We start from the raw sequence: 18939 nt of genomic DNA, 5'->3' as shown, positions 1-18939 counted from the left end.
TATCTGAGATTGTATAATTAAAGTAAATGTTATTTACAGTTTGGTAGAGGGAGAAGCAAAAGCATGTTCCTAAGGGCTGCTGGTGATGGAAACTGGTTCCCAGCACCCCTTCCACTCCACAGCACGTGAGTCAGGAGTTAAGAAGGATCACTCAGGGCGGATGGCAATACCTTGGAAGCCTCATTCTGAGCATTGTGGGTTGGACCCAGCCAACTTCTCAAAAATGTCCTCTTGTACCAGATCTAAACGATAATGTTTTTCCCTCTCAGTGAGAGGATTTCGAGAATCACAGTTCCTAAAACACTGAGATGCTTACATTTTTTGAAAATTCTGTTTGTAACGACTGTCTCGTGATGTGATGATCAATAGGATGCACATACCCAATGTGTCTGGGCTCCAGACAGAATATTCAAGGACGGGAACCTGCTCTCCAGGCTGGTCGCCAGATGACAGATACCAGTTGGAAATGGCAGGATGAAGAAAGCCAAGGTAGCAGTAGCCTACATCCTGCAACAGCAGATTCTGACTGGCGTCACTTCCACTGTGAGAGGTAACAGAACGTGACCAAGAAAAATGCAGTCGTCACAGCAGCCCACGTGGCTGTATGATGTGCCAGGGAGACAGGCCAAGAGGGAAAGCAAACGTCCTTGGCCACGGAAAGGCCCTTTGCAGCGAGGCCGAGGCACAATTTCTTGGGGTGGGCAGCCGTAAAAGGGGTATTGATCCCGCTGAAGCTTTCTGCAGGTTATTAAATCTCACTCAGGAGATCTAGACAAGACTTATACAACCCGTTCACAGGTGACTAACACGGGACTGCACCTTCACACCAGGGGGAAAGTCTTTGTCTTGCCATTGTCCAGAAAACAACCTTTTCCTGGCTGGTTTGGCTCAGTGGATGGAGCATCAGCCTTTGGACTGAAGGATCATGGTTTCAATTCTGGGCAAGAGCACATACCTCGCTTGCAGGCTGACCAATGGGTGGGTCTCTCTCACATCAATGTTTCTCTCTGTCTCTCCCCCTCTCTTCTACTCTCTCTTACCTACAGTGACCTGAACTCAAATGCCAATAAAGGACAACACTTTGGATAACCAAAATGCTGCTGCCATCTAAATGAAAATAGATTATCAAGACTGTAGGCTTGGTTGGTTGCTTCTAAGTATGGTAGAAAACTTGAAAAAGAAAATTGAGAGCTTAGCACTTTAAATTCCCAGCCTAAGGTCAGGATAAGAAAGCAGAAAGCTTCTATGACTGTCCTGAAAGAAGCCCTTATTTTCTGAGCCCAGGTTTCAGATTATTGGAAACTAATTCTGGCATTGACTATGAAGGAATGGGACCCTGCAAAAAAAGAATGAAGACATATGGGCATATTCTGATGTAACGGAGGACCTCAGGCTCCCAGGGGCTTGGTCTTCCTTTGCCTGACAACACATAATGAATGGCCTCTCCTGAAGCGATTGCCTTGGAGAGGATGCTAATCTTCCCTGAGATCTTATTCCACCTCCATCACCTCTCACTGCTGCTAGACTAGATTTCTCAATTGGGGCACTATTGACATTTTTGCCTGGCTGACTGTTTGTTGTATGGAAATGTCCCGTGCACAGGAGTTGAGAAGCAGAGGGTGACACAAGGGTAGAGGAATAAATGTAGCATAGCTTTTCCCCCTAGTCCCTTGAAGCTAGACAGTTCATTCACAAATATTTATTGAATACCTACTGGTATTTTGTGACAGGCAGTTATAGGCGCTGGAGATACAGAATGCATAACATAAACAGAACTCTTTGCCACATGGAGCTTATATTCCAGCGGTGAGAAAAGTAAAATGAAGATACTAATAGACATATTTATTTTTCAGAGTCAATGATGTCATTGGTTGTTAGACACCCCCAATTTCAGGTGTGTTAAATTACAACACATAGCATGTGTCAAGAAGCAGTAGACGTGGCAGTGAGTTAGACAGCACTAGTTCTAAGGGGAGAATACAGCAGAGAAGGCAGACAGGTAGGACTGAGTAGGTGTGAGTACAGCCAGAGGAGATGAGGGCGCTAAGTGGATGTCTGGGAGAAGAGCAAAGGGGAAGCACACCTGCTGGATAAAGAGCAGCACCCCGCAGAATGCTTTCCCAGGACGGGTGGAGCCCATTCAGAGAACTCTCTTCCAACCACCAGATTGACAGTTACCCCTCACTACCTTTCCCCTCTAGAGGGGAGATTTTACTGAGAAAGAAGTTATCTCCACTTTCTCATCAAAGGGTGGACAAAGAAGGACTTAATTATGGGGAGGGGAAAGACCCAACATAAACACACAGCTCCACCTAAATCGGTGAACATATAGAGAAGCGCTACTGAATGCCTTAATTGATTGCAAAGAAGATGTTCTCTTGCTAGCAGGGTACAAAGAAGGCAGATGAAAGTCTTCAACGTCTTCAGAAGAGAAACCCAAAGCTCTACGTTTTCTTTTCCCCGAGCGCGAAGTGCATGCTCGGAATTCGAAGCACCTCTGCTTCCAGGGGCCCTTGATACATTATTCAATGTTTTAACTCATGACAAATTACATCTAAATTTCCTCACTTGTGTTCATTTATAGGACATTTTTATCTTGTCTTTTTTATTTTTTTTTCCCCATGTACCATGCAAGCAAGAAGAGAACATCCAGCACAACATACCCTTCAGAAATAAGCTAATGGCACAATTTGGTGTCAATTTCACAGCTCAGTGAAGTGAAAGTGATCTAGCTGCCTGTCCCCACACACCTAGGAGGGGGTCTTCGCAGAGTGCCCAGCCTGACGCTGCCTGTGTCGTGCCTACAAGCAAGATAAGCTCACGTGGAGACGTTATGTACGGAGAGAGAGAGCAGTTATCATTCAGACGCCCTCAGAGCTCGCCAGAGCAGAGTGTAGACAGGGAGAGCAGGCCAGGCCTTCGTTTTTATGTTGTGGGAAGTTGTTTTTCTGAAGTCATGCTTACACTCACAAATGGCCGGGAACAGTAGCTTCCCTTTGGGGTTTCGATAATGTTTAGAAGCAGAAATTTTTCTTTAACAGATGTGTGAGAACTGAATAACTATTTTAACAGTTTTCCATGACTCATGATGGGGAAAAATCATAGGCTCCAACTATACTTAAAATAAAACCAAAATTAAGTAGGAAGATTATGTATCTCCTATGTATCAGAATTACAGTAATACGGGTGTTATTTGCAAGCACAAAGTAATCACTTCATTATTCACGTAAGCCACTTCTACAAAGTAGAGGAGTACGTATTAATGATTCCCTCTATTTTTACAGAGAAGGCAGTGAATCTGGGTGATACAGATAATGATGAATCAGAACTTAAAACTTGTTTTTTAGGGGAGAAGGTCAAACTAGACAGCCTCTCAGGCTCTTTTCTGGTCTTTAAACATTCTGTGATTCTTCGAAGCGCTAATCTTGCCACCTCCCATATTATACCACATAACTGCTACTTACTTGTTTCAAGTGTCGGTACTTTATACCCCAAATAGAACCCGGTTAGGTGCACGTAGTAACGATCACAGCTGTCCAAGTATGTGGCACTTTGTGTGTGTAAATTATCTCACTGAGTCCTCACACCACCTAATGACACAGGAACCATCCCCGTTTTTCCAATGAGAAAACTGAGGCTTAAAGGGGTTAAGCCACCAGCCAATCACAATCTAGTAAGTGGTGAAGTTCACCTTGCACCCCAGGTATCAGACTTTAAAGCTCCTATTTTTCTCAGTGTGCCATGTGGCCTCTTTAAGGAACAACAAGAAGAAGAAGAAAAAAGTATGGCAAACTAGTAAAAATAGTAAGAATAAAAGGTGGGGGTGTGCTATACCTCAATGAAAACACTCCTTAAGCCACTCTGCACACATCCCAGCACCTGGTTAGGAAGAAAATGCATTTTTTTTTCTTTTTTTAAAAGAAATAAATTTTATTGATTTCTTATATTGAGGAAGTGAGAGGGATAGAAAGTTAGAAACATCGATGAGAGAGAAACATCAATCAGCTGCCTCTTGCACAACCCCTACCGGGGATGTGCCTGCAGCCAAGGTACATGCCCTTGACCGGAATTGAACCTGGGACCTTTCAGTCCACAGGCCAACGCTCTATCCACTGAGCCAAACCAGTTCGGGCGAAAATGCATTTCTTGAAAGTAAAGACACACTGAAGCAGTGAGAAATTTGATGAGAGCCCTGGCTGAGGACAAGATCTGGCCGACCCTGGGCAGCTAAGCCAAATAAAACAGGGAACTGTATAAGATCACCAAGATACCAGGCGCTCTCTCTAACATACTATTTTCCTTCGAAGTGCAACCAGTAGATGCTGTGGCTCTAGGTGCCGGGAGGACCACCAGACAACACTCACGCAGGAACACAGACTGCACGCTTTGTATATCTGGGCTCTTCAATCATGGAAAATGGAGGGAGTCACACTGGCGGCCAGTTCTCCGGTATGAACTTTCTCAGGGTGTGGGTGTGTGAGGCGCTGGGATAAGGAATGTAATGAGAATCATATGTGACTGTGCCGGAGTGAGGCTCAGAGCTGCTTACAAGGCAGTTCAACTCAGTTCAAGAATCAGAAGCGTTTGCCCCCTCCCTGCTGGCCGCTCTGGCCTGGGCACCTGAGGCTGCGCACACAGGAGAGGGAAGCACTGGGCCATACAGTGAGGGCAGAGCTGCCCATGACAGATGACATCTCGCCGTGCTCTGAGCACTCAGAGGGAAATGCCAAGCGCAGACCGGGGGAAGAGAAATAGAGAAATAGGGAAGGCGTTGCTGGAGGCGGTAATATCTGACCGAGGTCTTATAAAACGAGATGCTTTGCTTTGACAACGAAGGCAGGGAAAGGCCTTGTCAACAAAATGAGCAAAGAAGCAGAGGTCAAGGGAAGGCCAAAACCTATATGATATATGTGCGGAGCGAGCAGCGGTTCAGCCTCCTGGAGGAAGTCGCACGGGATGACGCTGCAGAGAAGACAGAACCCAGTCTTGAATAATTTTGATTCTCATAACTCATGGGAAGGTTTAAGGAAGGTAGACACATAGTCAGGTTTGCATTTTAAATACATCCCACTCTATAAGCGGCTAGTTAACTGCTGCTTCTTTGCATATGAACATGTGAACTGTTAAGAAATAGTATTGGGATATGATAAGCATTCTAAAAGAACTAACTCACACTGTTTTGCTGCTTACTTATAGCGGGGCCTACACGCCAGTCAGTATCAGTAAGTGGCCTATGATAAATGACCCATTCAGCTCTGCAGTGAGGCTAGGGACAGAGAGGGGTCTGAAGTGTCCCTAATGGAAACAGCATGTGTTCTTGTATTTGTATTCACTGAACACACCACATGTGGTGCCCACACATGGCTGAAAACTCCAGGAAACCTTAGAGCCCCCATCTATCTCCCTGACAGTTCGCACTGTAGCCAGCCTGGAAACCAGAGGCCAGGCGGAGGGTTGAATTTACTTTAATCTCTACTACGTTCTCAGACTTTTCTACGCCATGGGAAAATGAGAGTTAATTCCAGAGGTCCTCTTAAATTATGGGGACATTACAATTCAAAACGGAACGCCATTCTCAACACTGCCAACTACAAAAATACTGTGAAGATAACCCATATATACCTTGTTATATGCACTCACCAAATCAATAGGTAATTTTTTTTATTCAGTTCAAGAGTGATCCCATTTTGCTGGTTGCAGCTCTGCCTTTATTATACACAGCCACTAAGCCACACAGGAGTTTGCTTTCCATGGATGTTCACTTAGAGAGAGAAAAAGGATCCTTCCCGAAATGTCTTGTAAGCCTCTGAAGCTTCTAACTCATATGGGGCCAAGGATAAAAGTCCACACTTTCATTTCAAATCATAGTTCTCTTGTAAGTTCGTTTCCTAACTCTTTCCATGAGGGCCTGATAATTCTCTAGGCTAGCTTCTCTGTTGTTCCACATAGTAAGAAAAAACTAAAACTTAAAAGCAGTATGGGGTACGTGGCATAGGGAGAAAATGCTGAACTGTGCAAACTGTTTACTTTCATACCAATTTTACCATGTAAATAAATACTTCCTTCCAACCATGAATACTGCACATGCTCATTAGTAATAGGTAGGATTTGTAAGAATAACATTAATTCCTTAATCCCCCAAATCCTTCAATTTACACTGTATCGTATAATTATTTATATAGCCCAATTATTTATTCCCAGAAGAAACACACAATTAGAAGACAAACCAAGTACCACAACTGGCGAAGGCAGAATCAGAGAGGCTGAGAGCACAGCCTGTGAAATGAGACAATCCCTGCCTCCAAGTCCCAACCCCGCCACTCGGGAGCCCTAACCCCGCGTTTTCTCATTTGCAAAATGAAGACAAGAACAGTCTCTGCCCCACTGAAAGCTGTGAGAATTAAATAAGTGAATGCATAGAAAGTTTTTACTTCAGTATCTGCATAGATAATGCGCAAAAAACGTGTAAGCACTAATTATCATCACTTCCCCTAGGTTAGCAAGGTGACTCCCCATCCCTGCAGATTGTGGGAGGAGGTGGAACAAAATCTCCCACAGGTCATTTAAAAAAATACATCTTGACAATTAATTTTGAATTATACAAGTCGTACACGAGGACATTCTCCCTTGCCGGAGATAATTTAAGTAGATTCCTACGTGGAGTCAGAGGGCTGGATGAGATAATGTCGCACAATCCCGGGCAGCCCTAGGAACTGATGAATCTCCCAAGGACAAGGGCAAAAGGGCAGCACCTCGGCCAGGACTGGTGATGCAACTGGGCCTCAGCCAAGCTCCACTACCCCCGAGGCAGGGGGACATGCCCTCGGTGGCTGCTTCAAGCTCTCACCGAGGCTGGCAGGCCCTTAATGGTAAACACATTGTCCGGCCAAATGAGAGGATGGATGTGTTTCCAGCTCAGGAAACTTAATAAAAATCCTTTATCTATTTTATTGAAAACTCAGTTCTGAGACATTACCTCAGAGGTCAGGCCTGAGCACCAGCCTCTCACTCGCTATTTCATGTTGAGACCAATTCACGCTCCTAAGAGCAGCATCTCTGAGGTTTTACTCAAGATTCAAAGGAGGACTCCCAGCCACTTAATTGTAACACTTCAATTAGCACTCAGCTAAGAAGTTAATTCTACATGTAGGAGAGGTGTCTAATTAAGTAATGGCAGATCATGGTCCTGGAAGACAAGTTGTGCAGATTTATGAACTATTTTCAAGATTTCAAAAGCCTCTAGGAAACGGTGCTAGGAAACTGTGCAGTCTAACTACACGTCACGTTTCTTTGCTGTGCCTGGAATTCCATCAGCATCATCCAATCACAATGATTATCCATAGTGACCATTTCAGTGCGAGGCTTTCCTTTTTAACGTCCTAAAAGATGTGCACAGAAAAGATTATTCGGGCATTCTTTGGTTTACACATCCCCTTGTCATATTTCAAACCTCAAAAACCCTACTCACTCTTAAGATTCCAAGCTTAGTTTTCTTATTATTCTCTTTATACTGTCGCTTTTTAAAAAGAGATTATCCTGCTCTGGCAGGGTGGCTTGCTTGGTTGGAGCGCCATCCCATCCACCGAAAGGTTGCATGTTCAATTCCAGGTCAGGGCACATAACGAGGTTGCTGGTTTGGGGAGGCAAGTGATCAATGTTGCTCTCTCACACCATTTTTTCTCTCCCTTCCCCTTTCTCTATCTCTAAAATCAATATGTATGTCCTCGGGTGAGAATTTAAAAAAAGAGATTAAAAAAAAAAAAGTTTCTATCTTTCTCTCCCTCTCCCTTCCTCTCTGAAATCAATAAAAATATAAATAAATAAATAAAAAAGTTCACACCCGGACCATCAGCATTTCTCCTAGACCTCCAAAACAACTGATTATTAGCCATGTCCACCAGCTATAAGACATTCTCCACTCGGTTACTCATTTTTTTTTTTTTTTTGAAGAGGAGGAAATCAAATTGTATTACATGCAGTGAGAACACAACTCAAAAAGAGGCATAAAATATTCAGAATCATAACATGTGCACATGAGGAGGTTACATGGTAACATGCTACAAGTCTCTTTCCAGAACAGCCCAAGGCCAACATTGGAGTCATTTCATTTCTATTTTTTGCTCCAAATCATTTGATAGAGCAATTCCAACAGATTTTCAACAACTCCTGTCCCATTACCCAGAGTAGCTAGAGACATTGGCTAAGATCCGCTACAACTCCCTCACAAAAGCAGAGCTTCGGCATATCACTTGAAAAATAAGATGATGAAGTCTTTAATCATTTCACCATGCCACACCTGCGATTTTGTCTCCCAACTATTACAATGTACTGAGTTGAGAATGGCTGCAAAACCAGGAAAGGAGGGAAGAAGCAGATGATGGTATGCATGTCTCCACGATACTGAAGCCAGGTAGTTAAGCTGTAACTGCTATGATTAAACCCATAAATGCAGATGGTGTTGTCTCATCTTCCTAGAAGCATTTGTCTAAATGAAAACAGCTGAAACCAGAAAAAAAATTATCATTTGCAATAAGTTTAATGCTGGGGTCTATTTCCCCCTCATTTCATATCGCCAGTTTCATCTCCATGAGCACTGGAGTCTTTTAAAGATGCGGACACCGGGGGAAACGCAGGTTTGTGTTCAAAGGCCACGAAAGACCTGGCACTATCCCCCAGCGGTGCCAGGACAGATGTGATGGCAGCTAACTCATCCAACAAGCCCAGATCCATGTCCTGCCCACTGCTCCTCCCCCAACACAAGTTATTAGTTACATGGTTCAGCTATTGGTTTTAGAAACACACTGGCTGATTGATCACCAACTGCAGTGAAATCATTATATACTATTCTATAGCCCATAATAGGTATTCATTAAATATTAATGCATGAGTAAAAATAAATTTAATAAAACTTTAAGATTTAGCCCTAGCCGGTTTAGCTCAGTGGACAGAGTGTTGGCCCTCGGACTGAAGGGTCAAGGGTTCAATTTCGGTCAAGGGCACATACCTCAGTTGCAGGCCGGATGGCCAATCGATGTATCTCTCTCACATCAATGTTTCTCTGTCTCTGTCTCTCCCCCTCCCTTCTACTCTCTCTAAAAATCAATGGAACAATATCCCGGGGTGAGGATTAACAACAACAAAAAACTTCTAAGATTTAAAAACCAATAGTGTACACAAAGTCTGAGAATACAATTTTAACTTCTATATGAAGAAAAATTTGACAGTAATAATGGCAACTTAACATTTGAGTGGTTTTTTGTTTGTTTCCAGTTTGGATTCACAGTCTTAGAGATAACAAAGCAGTAGATGTTAGTTCAGAAATACTAGGTATGTCACAAAACTATGAGAAATGGCTGTGTCTCTAAAATATAAGACAAATGCTAGAAAAATCTAGTCCAGACTATTATAGATATTCTCTGATCAAATCACATTTCTAAGAAAAAAAATGTGTTGCATGTTCAATGGATGGAGCACCAAATATGAAAAGACAGCTCAATGGGTTTGCATCATGATTTTTTTTAAAAAAAGAATCAGCTAGCCACCTTTATGTATGATGTCTAGAATCCACTAAGAGCAGTTATAATGGAAATGTCAGATGAAACTACTTCACTATTTGCCTTTAAAAGTGTTGTGCTGCATTTTAAAGACACTTAGATAGTTGGCATTAAAAACTGTAGTGACAGGGTCACGTGACTTCTCTCAAGAGGAAATCGCATGGAAAGGGGGGATGGGCAGAAGGAGACACTGTCTGGCAGAAGAAAAGGAAAGTCAGTTTTTAGTCCCAAACCCTCTACCGCTGAGATTTTCCAACAAATCAACTGTCAATGCATTTATCAGCAAAATGTCTTCCCACAATGCTGGTACTTTCAGTCAATGCTGTGTGTTCTCTTGGATGAATGCTTCAGAGAAAAGACAAGAACAGATGTGGAAGATGTAATAATTTATTAGGAATAGTAGAGCCTGTGCTTTGTTTAGGGCAATCACACCCTAAAGCATAATCTCACGGGACATAAACATACCTCTCAACAATTCTCTTTTTATGAAGCAGGAGTAGAAGTGGAAAATTAGTAGTTGTGATATTGTATTATAACATTCTGCATTAAAGGGGACAAGTTATGGGTAATTCTCCAGGACACTATCCGTTCTCCTTAGCTAAGGAAACAAAAGTAGTGTGTCTTACCCATCTGGACAAAAATTGGGATAAAACTTTCCTCTTATTTCTTCTTTATAAATATGTAATAGGAATCCCAACAAGGCAGACAGCTAAAAAATAAAAGTTTATTTCTTTGGGGCCAGAACTAGAATTATTATTATAGCACTGGGTCTCCAACCTTGCCTTTAATTGTGTTTTGAAAAACAAAAAAGGAATTCATTTTTAACATGATGGATTTGGAAAACAAAAAGTGAAATTATATCAAAATCCTGAAACCAAGTGAACGAGCTTTTCAAAAACAAAACAGCACACTTCCTGTCCGAGGAAGCACCGAAGGGCAGAGGACGCAGGTGCTGTGGGAGGCCCTGGAAGCCCCGGGGCCCTGGAATGAGAGGCCACAGGGGCTTCCGTGGGAGATTCTGCAATGGAGGCCAGGCTGAGGCCACGTGGTCAAGGGCATGAAGATCAAGTCCCTGGAGATCTACCTCTTCTCCCTGCCCATCAGAGAATCTGAGATCATTGACTTTTTCCAGAGGGCATCCATTAAGGACAAAATTTTGAAGATTATTCCTGTGCAAATGCAGACCCACATTGGCTAGAGGCCCAGTCCAAGGCATTTGTCACCATTGGCACTACAAAGGACATGTTGGTCTGGGTGTTAGGTGCTCCAAGGAAGCACCATTGCCAACTGTGGGGCCATCATCCTGGCCAAGCTCTCTATTGTTCCTGTGGGGTGAGGCTACTGGGGGAACAAGACAGCAAGCCCCCGACTGTCCCTTGCAAGGTGACTGGCTACTGTGGCGCTGTGCTGTGCACCTCATCCCTGCCCCAAGGGCACTAGCATTGTGCCAGCCTCTGTGCCCATGATAATGGCCAGAATCAACAACTGCTACACCTTGGCCAGGGACTGCATTGCCACCTTACATAACTTCACCAAGGCCACCTTCAATGTCATATCCAAAACTTATACCTATCTCACTCCCAACCTCTGGAAAGAGACCATGTTCACCAAGTGCCCCTATGAGGAATTCATTGACCATCTTGTGCAAAGACCCACACCAGAGTTTCTGTGCAGAGGACCTGGGCTTCAGCTGTGGCCACCACATAACTTTATACAAGAAAAATAAAATGAATTAAGCCTGTTTTTTTAAACACACACACACACACACACACACACACACACACACACTCAAACCAGAATGAAATCTGTCATCGGAGAAATAACATCCCTCAAATAAAATTGTTCCTTGTATATCTTGTTTGGCATGACCCGGTGTACTGTAAATACATGCTAAAAGAATGACAGGCCAGTGTTTCCTGGACTCAGGACCAAATCAGCTCAGACCACGCCAGAGGGCTGCCCTTGTCCTTCCATGTGACACTAGTTGTTATTACAGGAGAGTGTAGACAGTAAGATGAGCAATATCACCTACTCTTATTTCATAATCATCAGACCTAATTTCCTGCTACTTCCCCTTCTCACCCTTGGTCCTAGAAAGAAAAATGTCACCACATTCACTGTCCAAGATCATGACATGACTGTTTCCTCATACAGGCACTTCCTAGAGAGGATCCCCCAGCTCTGCTGTGTCTCTTCTCCTCCGCTCGGGATGGGGGTGATAAAAATCTGTACCTTCTTCCAAGTCTCAGGAACATTACCCTAATAGAGACTCTTGATTTCTCTCAAGGACAATCTAGCTCTTTTAACAAACAGCTGTTGAGTTTCTGCTATGTGTGAAGCAGCATTCTAGATGCTCGGGGAACAACAGAGAACAAAATACACACAAAATTCTGTTGTCATTGAACAACACTCGAGGAGGAGGAAACAGACAATAAAAACTTAAATACGGCAGCAATGGAGTCAGAGTTAGTGCGATGGAAGACATTGTGCACTATGGAGAAAAAGCAGGGAGGGGGACGGAGAATCCTGGCAATGCGTTAATCAGAGAAGGCCTCGCTGAGAAGGTCTGGTGTGCCTGCAGCAGGGAAGAGAGTCACAAGAAAGGTTAGAGGGAGTCAGGAGCTCAAACCTTGAAGGGTCTTGGAGGCCTCAGTAAGTATCCTGGCTTTGTCTGTGTCCATGAGTCTTTCTTTTTTTCTTTGATTAATCCCTTCACTCTTCTCACCCAGCCCCTTCCTCTTCCCCTCTGACAACTGTCAGTCTGTTGTCTGTATCCATTAGTCTATACTATGGTGATTGCCAGAGGGAAGGGGGCGTGGGGGAGGTAGAAGAAGGTAAAGGGGGAATAAATAGTGATGGAAGGAGTCTTGACTTAGGGTGGTAAATATATACAATATACAGATAATGTACTGCAGAATTGCATACCTGAAAACAGTATAATTTTATTAACCAATGCCATCCCAATAAATTCAATGATGATGATGATAGTAATAATAATAATAATAAATTTTTTAAAAAGAACCCTGGCTTTTATTCTCTGTGAGCTGAGAACCTGTTTCCATGGTTCTGAGCAGCAATACTCTGTGTTACTATTTTAACTGGGTCCTTCTGATAGATGTTAATAGGTTTTCCACATAAGAATTCCAATAAATTTGAGTCACTCTCCCTACTTACATAACCCCCCTATTTAATCCCTTTATGATTAACAAAGTACCTTAGCACATTGAAAGTCTGAGAGCTCCTACAGGAAGAAGCCTACTAAGCTTCCTTTTCAGCCCAGGATATCAGACGCTTACTATGCCCATAAACCCTTTTTATTATTGGAACACCTTCTAACATCTTACACAATACACTCAGAACTCAGGCCAGAAAACACTGGGCTAGATGATCTTGAAGGTCCTCTGAGATCTAATATTCTAAGATTCTGTATCAGAAACATTTTAACAGAAGATTCCTAACTACACTTATATTACATGGGATCAACAAATTTTGATGTGAAAAACAGATGAGACAGCTTCAGGCTTGAGATGTTTCTTCTTTCTCTTCCTTACTACAGTGAAATAATAACCAAGAGAAGGAAATCAGTACTTGGAAGCAAAATCAGGGCTAAAATCTCCCTCGGCATACTGTGAGAGGAAGCAAAATCAACGCTCACATCATGGTTCAAGCAGAGAGTCCTCAGTGGCTCTTATTTGTCACATCAGGGTAGCTCCTCAGCTTGAACTATTACAACTAATACAACCCTGCAGCCATTTGTATCTGACACAAATGTTTATCTCAGCTACTGACTTTGTAAATTAGATGTTATACAAACAATAGTTCTGAGCCACTAAACTAGAAAAATAGAGTTTTCCACACTGCGGCAAGGCTAAATTAAAGTTACATTTTTCAAAGTGATATATTCATTATCCAATTTTTTCTTTGATCTTCTCTTATCCGTATCAAAGTATCTCAAGTAAGTCTCATAGGTCCACAATATCTCTTAGTCACTGAAACTTAATATAAACTAATAGCCTATTCCTATAGCTTCCTTTCTGATACACATGAGATTTTCCTTCTTAAAGTTAAAAGTATGTATAGAATAAAATCAGTCTTAATGAAGAGACCTAGACTAACAGATGTAGGAATAAGACTGCCATTTGTTAAGGATTTCAAGGAGTCATATGTTTTGTACAAATCACTGTTAAGTTCTAAGGCAGGGACTGACCAAACATTAACCTGAGGGGTAGGACAAATCTGTGATCCCACAAGTCCCAACTAGCAATAAAGAACCAGGGCTTTGCCCAGCCAGTGTGGCTTGGTGGTTGAACATGGACCCATGAACCAGGAGGTCATGGGCTGAGGTGTGCAGAAGGCAGCCAATCAATATGACTTATAAAAAAGAATGAAATCTTGCCATTTCTGACAACATAGATGGACTCTGAGGGTGTTTTGCTAAGTAAAACAAGTCAGATAGAGAAGACAAATACTGTGTGATTCCATTTGTATGTGGATTCTAAAAACAACAAAAGTAAGCTTATAGATTCAGAAGAACAGACTGGTTGCCAGAGATGGGAGGTGGGAGAATGGACAAAACAATGCAAATTTCCAATTATAAAATAAATAAGTCATGGGGATGTAAAGTACTACACGGTGACAATAGTTAATACTGTATTGCATATTTGAAAGTTGCTAAGCAAGCAAATCTTACAAGTTATCATCATTCAAAAAAATGTATAAGTATGTATGGTGATGGATGTTAACAGACTGATTATGGTGATCATTTCAAAATATCCAGGGTAGGACAAAAGTATATTTATAGTTATGAGCTTGAAAAACAAAGTTTATTCTTGTAAGGTTTATTAATTATTGTATTTTTACAGACGAACAACTGTACACCTACTTTTGCCCCAATCTGTATACAAATATTAAATCATTATGTTGTATACCTGAACTTAATATCATTTATATGTCAATTATCCCTAAATTTAAATTTGTTTAAATAATAAGTCTATTGCATTTGGGCTTCACATATGACAACACATTATATATAAAATAGTCTGAAATAAATATCTCATGGCTAGTGACACAAAATGAAAAGTAAGCCCCCCCCCAAAAAAAAAAATCAGAAATATATACATTACTTTTTCTTTAAAAAGAACATTCAATTCTAAACTGGTACAATTTTACCACATACAGATGCAGTCTGCGTTTTATTTCATATAATTATCCTATTTTCCTATATCTACACTACTTAGTAAGTTCCTGTATCAATTTTTATATACATGTGGGACAAAACAGATAAAAGAATGTAGTACTTTGTATACTTAATGGAGTGATGTTGATAGATCAATGAACCTGGGGAACATAATGTTTTTCATTAAACCCTCCTCGGAGTCTATCTGGCAGGAGATCCTGTTGACGCAGCATTTAGGGAACGCTGAGCAGAGAGGATGAAGCCTAATCTAAGGCCTGATCTCAGGACAAAAAGAGTAGGAGGCTAGTTCCGGCCAGAAGAGAGGACCCGCAAACAGAATAGTCGGAAATGATCCTGGAAAGGCAATTAGGAGCTGAACCAGGAAGGACCAGGGCTAATGCGATTAGACTTGGATTTGTGGTGAGTCCCTGGTAGGTTTGCACTTTGAAATTCTGCTCTGAAGTCTGAGGGGAAATGGGTCACAGGGAGACATTGGGTAGACAAAAGGATGAACTCAGAGAGGAGAGGAGAAACTGCATGCATCGCGTGGGGTACAAGAGAGGCTTATAAAAGGCTTAGTAAGTAGTAGCTATTGTTATGATATCACAGTTTTGCTAAAAGACCAGTAGTGCTTCTCAAAAATCATCTCCTATGCTAGGTTACTGATAACTGACCTACCTCAACTTACTTATCAACTTAAAATTCTTGGTTTCACATATCTGTGGAATCTAAAGATCAAAATAAACAAATGAACAAAAACAGACTCACAGATACAGAGGAAGACTTAATAGATTGCCAGAGAGAAGAGGGGTTGGAGGACTGGGTGAAAAGGGTGCAAGGATTAAGAAGTACAAATTGGCAGTCATAAAATAGTAACAGGAATATAAAGTAAAGCATAGGAAACAAAGTCAATAATGCTGCAATAGCTATGTATGGAGTCAGGAGGGTACCTGAAAATCAGGGGACCACTCTGTAAAGTATATAACTGTCTAACCACTATGCTGTACACCTGAAACTAATAAAATATAAAAATGATTATAAGCTTTAATTGAAAAATAAACATTTAAATTTTTAAAAATTCCTTAAAATTCTTGGTACAAGACAAATAGCAGAGAGAGTAATGTTGAAACAAAAAGTCAAAGTCATTGTGGCCAAGATAACATAGTAAATGAGACATATACTCAGAAAATCTATGTAGTGATCACTGAACCATACAAATCTTAGGGTAGAAATGGCCTTTAAACATTCTCATTAACATTTCTTCAATAGTACGCAGACAGAGGTGGGGCAGTCCAAATATTTCAGAGATAACGATAATTAAAATAATTCTTCTTGTAGGTTTTTGTGGGAATTAAATGGAAACAAAAATGTTAACGTAGCAGGTAAACTGATTCTAGGCACCCTTTGTCCCATCTTTTTTTTTTTTTTTTAGGACAAGTTCATTGCTTCCTCAAAAGGAATTAAATAGAAAACAATACATATTAAGGCACTTATAACCTGGGTGTATCATTTTCAGTTATGCTCATTTATGAGATAATTAAGCCATCACACTGTGGTAGAGTGATTGCATTGACAGCTGTAATTCTTCACGTCCCCTATTGAGGATGTGGTGCCGACTCTGGCTAAGTCAAGTTCAATTGCTTAGTCCAATAAGATGTTAGCAAATGTGATAGAAGCAGAAGCTTGCCAAGCACTTGCCCCTGTGTCTTCATAATTAGAGAATGCCCAGGGTGACCCCCAGCTGCCTAGAGGTAGCCTCAGATACACGAGAAAGGCTGGACAAGATCAGGGAAGCTACCCAGCCACCACCCAGATATCCTCAGCTAATTGCAAATATGTAAGTCCCACTGAGCCTAGCTTTGACCAGAGATATGTAAGCAAAAATAAGTGTGTATTGTTGTAAACCCCTGCGGTTTAGTGGTTGTTTTCTCATGCAGCATTACTATAGCAACAGAAATCTGATATACACAATTATTAAGCATGTGACATTTGTGTTCTCATTAACACTATAAAAGCCACACTCACCAGAATGACTGACTACATGACAACATGAGTTGTATGTATTTGAATGAAGGCTTTGAAGCATTTAGATTTTAATAGAGTAGCATCAAATATGTGGATTTTCCTATTTTACTACTTCTAAACTCAAAATCAGAAGGCCAAGATATTGAGTTGCCAAGTTATATTCACTAGAAACAATTATCTTGTATAATAGCTGACTTTGTATGTGCATCTGAGGGATTAGCAGAGTACTGTGCTAAATGCTAGGCTAAATGACCTACGGTATCTTTTCTATTTCCAATTTCTATGATTGTTAATTCTATATCTTGAAAGAAGCTGTTGGCAAACTACACAGAAACACTGGTTTCTAGAGAGAAGAAAAAGCAGCTGGATCTCTATTTCTATTTCCTGGAAAGGCTTCTCCAGCATTCCAAAGCCTAATCTTGGCATATCAATCTAGAAAAAACTTTATAAGCTGGGAAATCCATTCCTGTTGATAGCTATTCAGGACACTAAAACAGCTAGGTGCCAGGGCAAATTACACTTAGCAAGTGGGAACAAGGCAAGGGAAAATATCTTAAATTTGGTGGGAGGGAGACCCAATCATTGCTTTCTTATGATCCTTTACCTATGTCCACTTCTTTCTGTAACCAAGAGAAATAAAGTATATCAAGAAGAAAACATGGCCGAGACCGGTTTGGCTCAATGGATAGAGCGTCGGCTTGGGGACTGAAGGGACCCGGGTTCGATTCCGGTCAGGGGCATGTACCTTGGCTGCGGGCATATCCCCAGTGGGGGGTGTGCAGGAGGCAGCTGATCGATGACTCTCTCTCATCGATGTTTCTAGCTCTCTATCTCTCTCCCTTCCTCTCTGTACAAAATCAATAAAATATTTTTTTTTTTTAAAAAGAAGAAAACATGTATGTCTGAGAGTCAAAACAGTGAATGTGCTAAAACACACAAAATATGTTGAGTTCCTCAGAGATCATCATGTATATTAACCTAGTACTATTAATCCTGCTGTCCAAACAGCACACGTGAGTTAAGCCTGTAGTGCCTGATCAGAACTAGGCACCCTCTAAATAGAGTAAAGCCAATAACATCATTATAATTTCTAAATTCTTTGCTCAAGATTTCAGCAATTGTTTTCTGCAATCCCTCTAAAATGGCTTATATCCCACATTCCTATATAAGATACAGTCAGAGATCTAGTCCTTTGGGACTAGAGCTGCTCAGCTGCAATGAAATCCTTTAAGGACATTTTCAAAGTTTAATATCAGGTATTTTACCTTATGTAAACCTAAGGGGCATGCCGAAGCCAGTGTACCATCAAGAACAGACTCCTTTCCCCCCATTTAGGATGGAGATGCATACTCTGTACAATCAAGAGATTAAAAAGCAAATGGAGTATATGAACCAGATCAAGGGGCTGGCTCCTGCAGCCTTAGTGAAGAGTTTACTTAAAATGAATGCTCTGAATGCCGATCCAACTTTTTAGATTTAACCGAGCTTCTCACTGGAATAGCCCACATGACAGTATTAGTGCTGAAATCCACCAGCTCATTCTTTCGAAGACTGCTAGCAACAAGGTTATTACAAAGAAATGCAATCCAGACTGCTGCCTGCAGTAGGTGCAGGAATTGAGTCTACAAGTTCAACAGCGGAGACAGGGTGGGTGAATTCCAACAAAAGTCCTTTTAAAAGACCTATTCATGAGGTTAGTTAAAAAAATCTTTCCATCCAGGTCTCCGAAACACATCCTGGAAAGGCGGACTGACTTCAAGACTCATCTACGTTAATGATATATATGGGAATGAAAGCCAATGGCCACGGTAATGCATACTGAGTAGCAAAAACCATTGAACCAGAGCAGGCTCTGTGACATACTAGTTTGAAAATATCTGATTCTAAAAGAGTCAGTTTTCCTTTCAAGTTGTAATGAGAATTCCAGATCTTCCCCAAGTATGCAGTTAATGGGAAATGCAATGATCCTCACCATACCTTCATGCCCAATTCCTGCTTTTTTCCCACTTACAGATTACTGGGGGTTTTTATTATGGTGGCATTCTTTATCAATGCATCTAGTTCCTTAGATGTTAGATCTTGGACACCCTTCACTAAATCAGTCTTTTTGAGAAAAACAGTAATATTTCTTCTTCAGAGTTATTTAATTTCTATTTTTCTATGTTGACAAGAAAGAGTGATATT

The 18939-nt window shown here is 41.3% G+C and overlaps 1 protein-coding gene and 1 pseudogene across 3 annotated transcripts in view; one reads left to right on the top strand and one right to left on the bottom strand.

The window, feature by feature from the left end:
• Window positions 1-18939, bottom strand: part of TTC28 (tetratricopeptide repeat domain 28) — a 319835-nt gene that overhangs the window by 147417 nt on the left and 153479 nt on the right. The gene's annotated exons all lie outside the window — the stretch shown is intronic.
• Window positions 475-11261, top strand: LOC311613952 (small ribosomal subunit protein uS5-like; annotated as a pseudogene). The gene is made up of 3 exons: window positions 475-550; window positions 5197-5222; window positions 10609-11261. The product of its transcript is annotated as a small ribosomal subunit protein uS5-like (transcript).

Source organism: Pipistrellus hanaki (assembly GCF_964339955.1).
Source record: "Pipistrellus hanaki genome assembly, chromosome: 19".
NCBI classification, from domain to species: Eukaryota; Metazoa; Chordata; class Mammalia; order Chiroptera; family Vespertilionidae; genus Pipistrellus; species Pipistrellus hanaki.
Note: the sequence above shows the minus strand (reverse complement) of the source record. Positions and strands in the feature narration are given on the sequence as shown.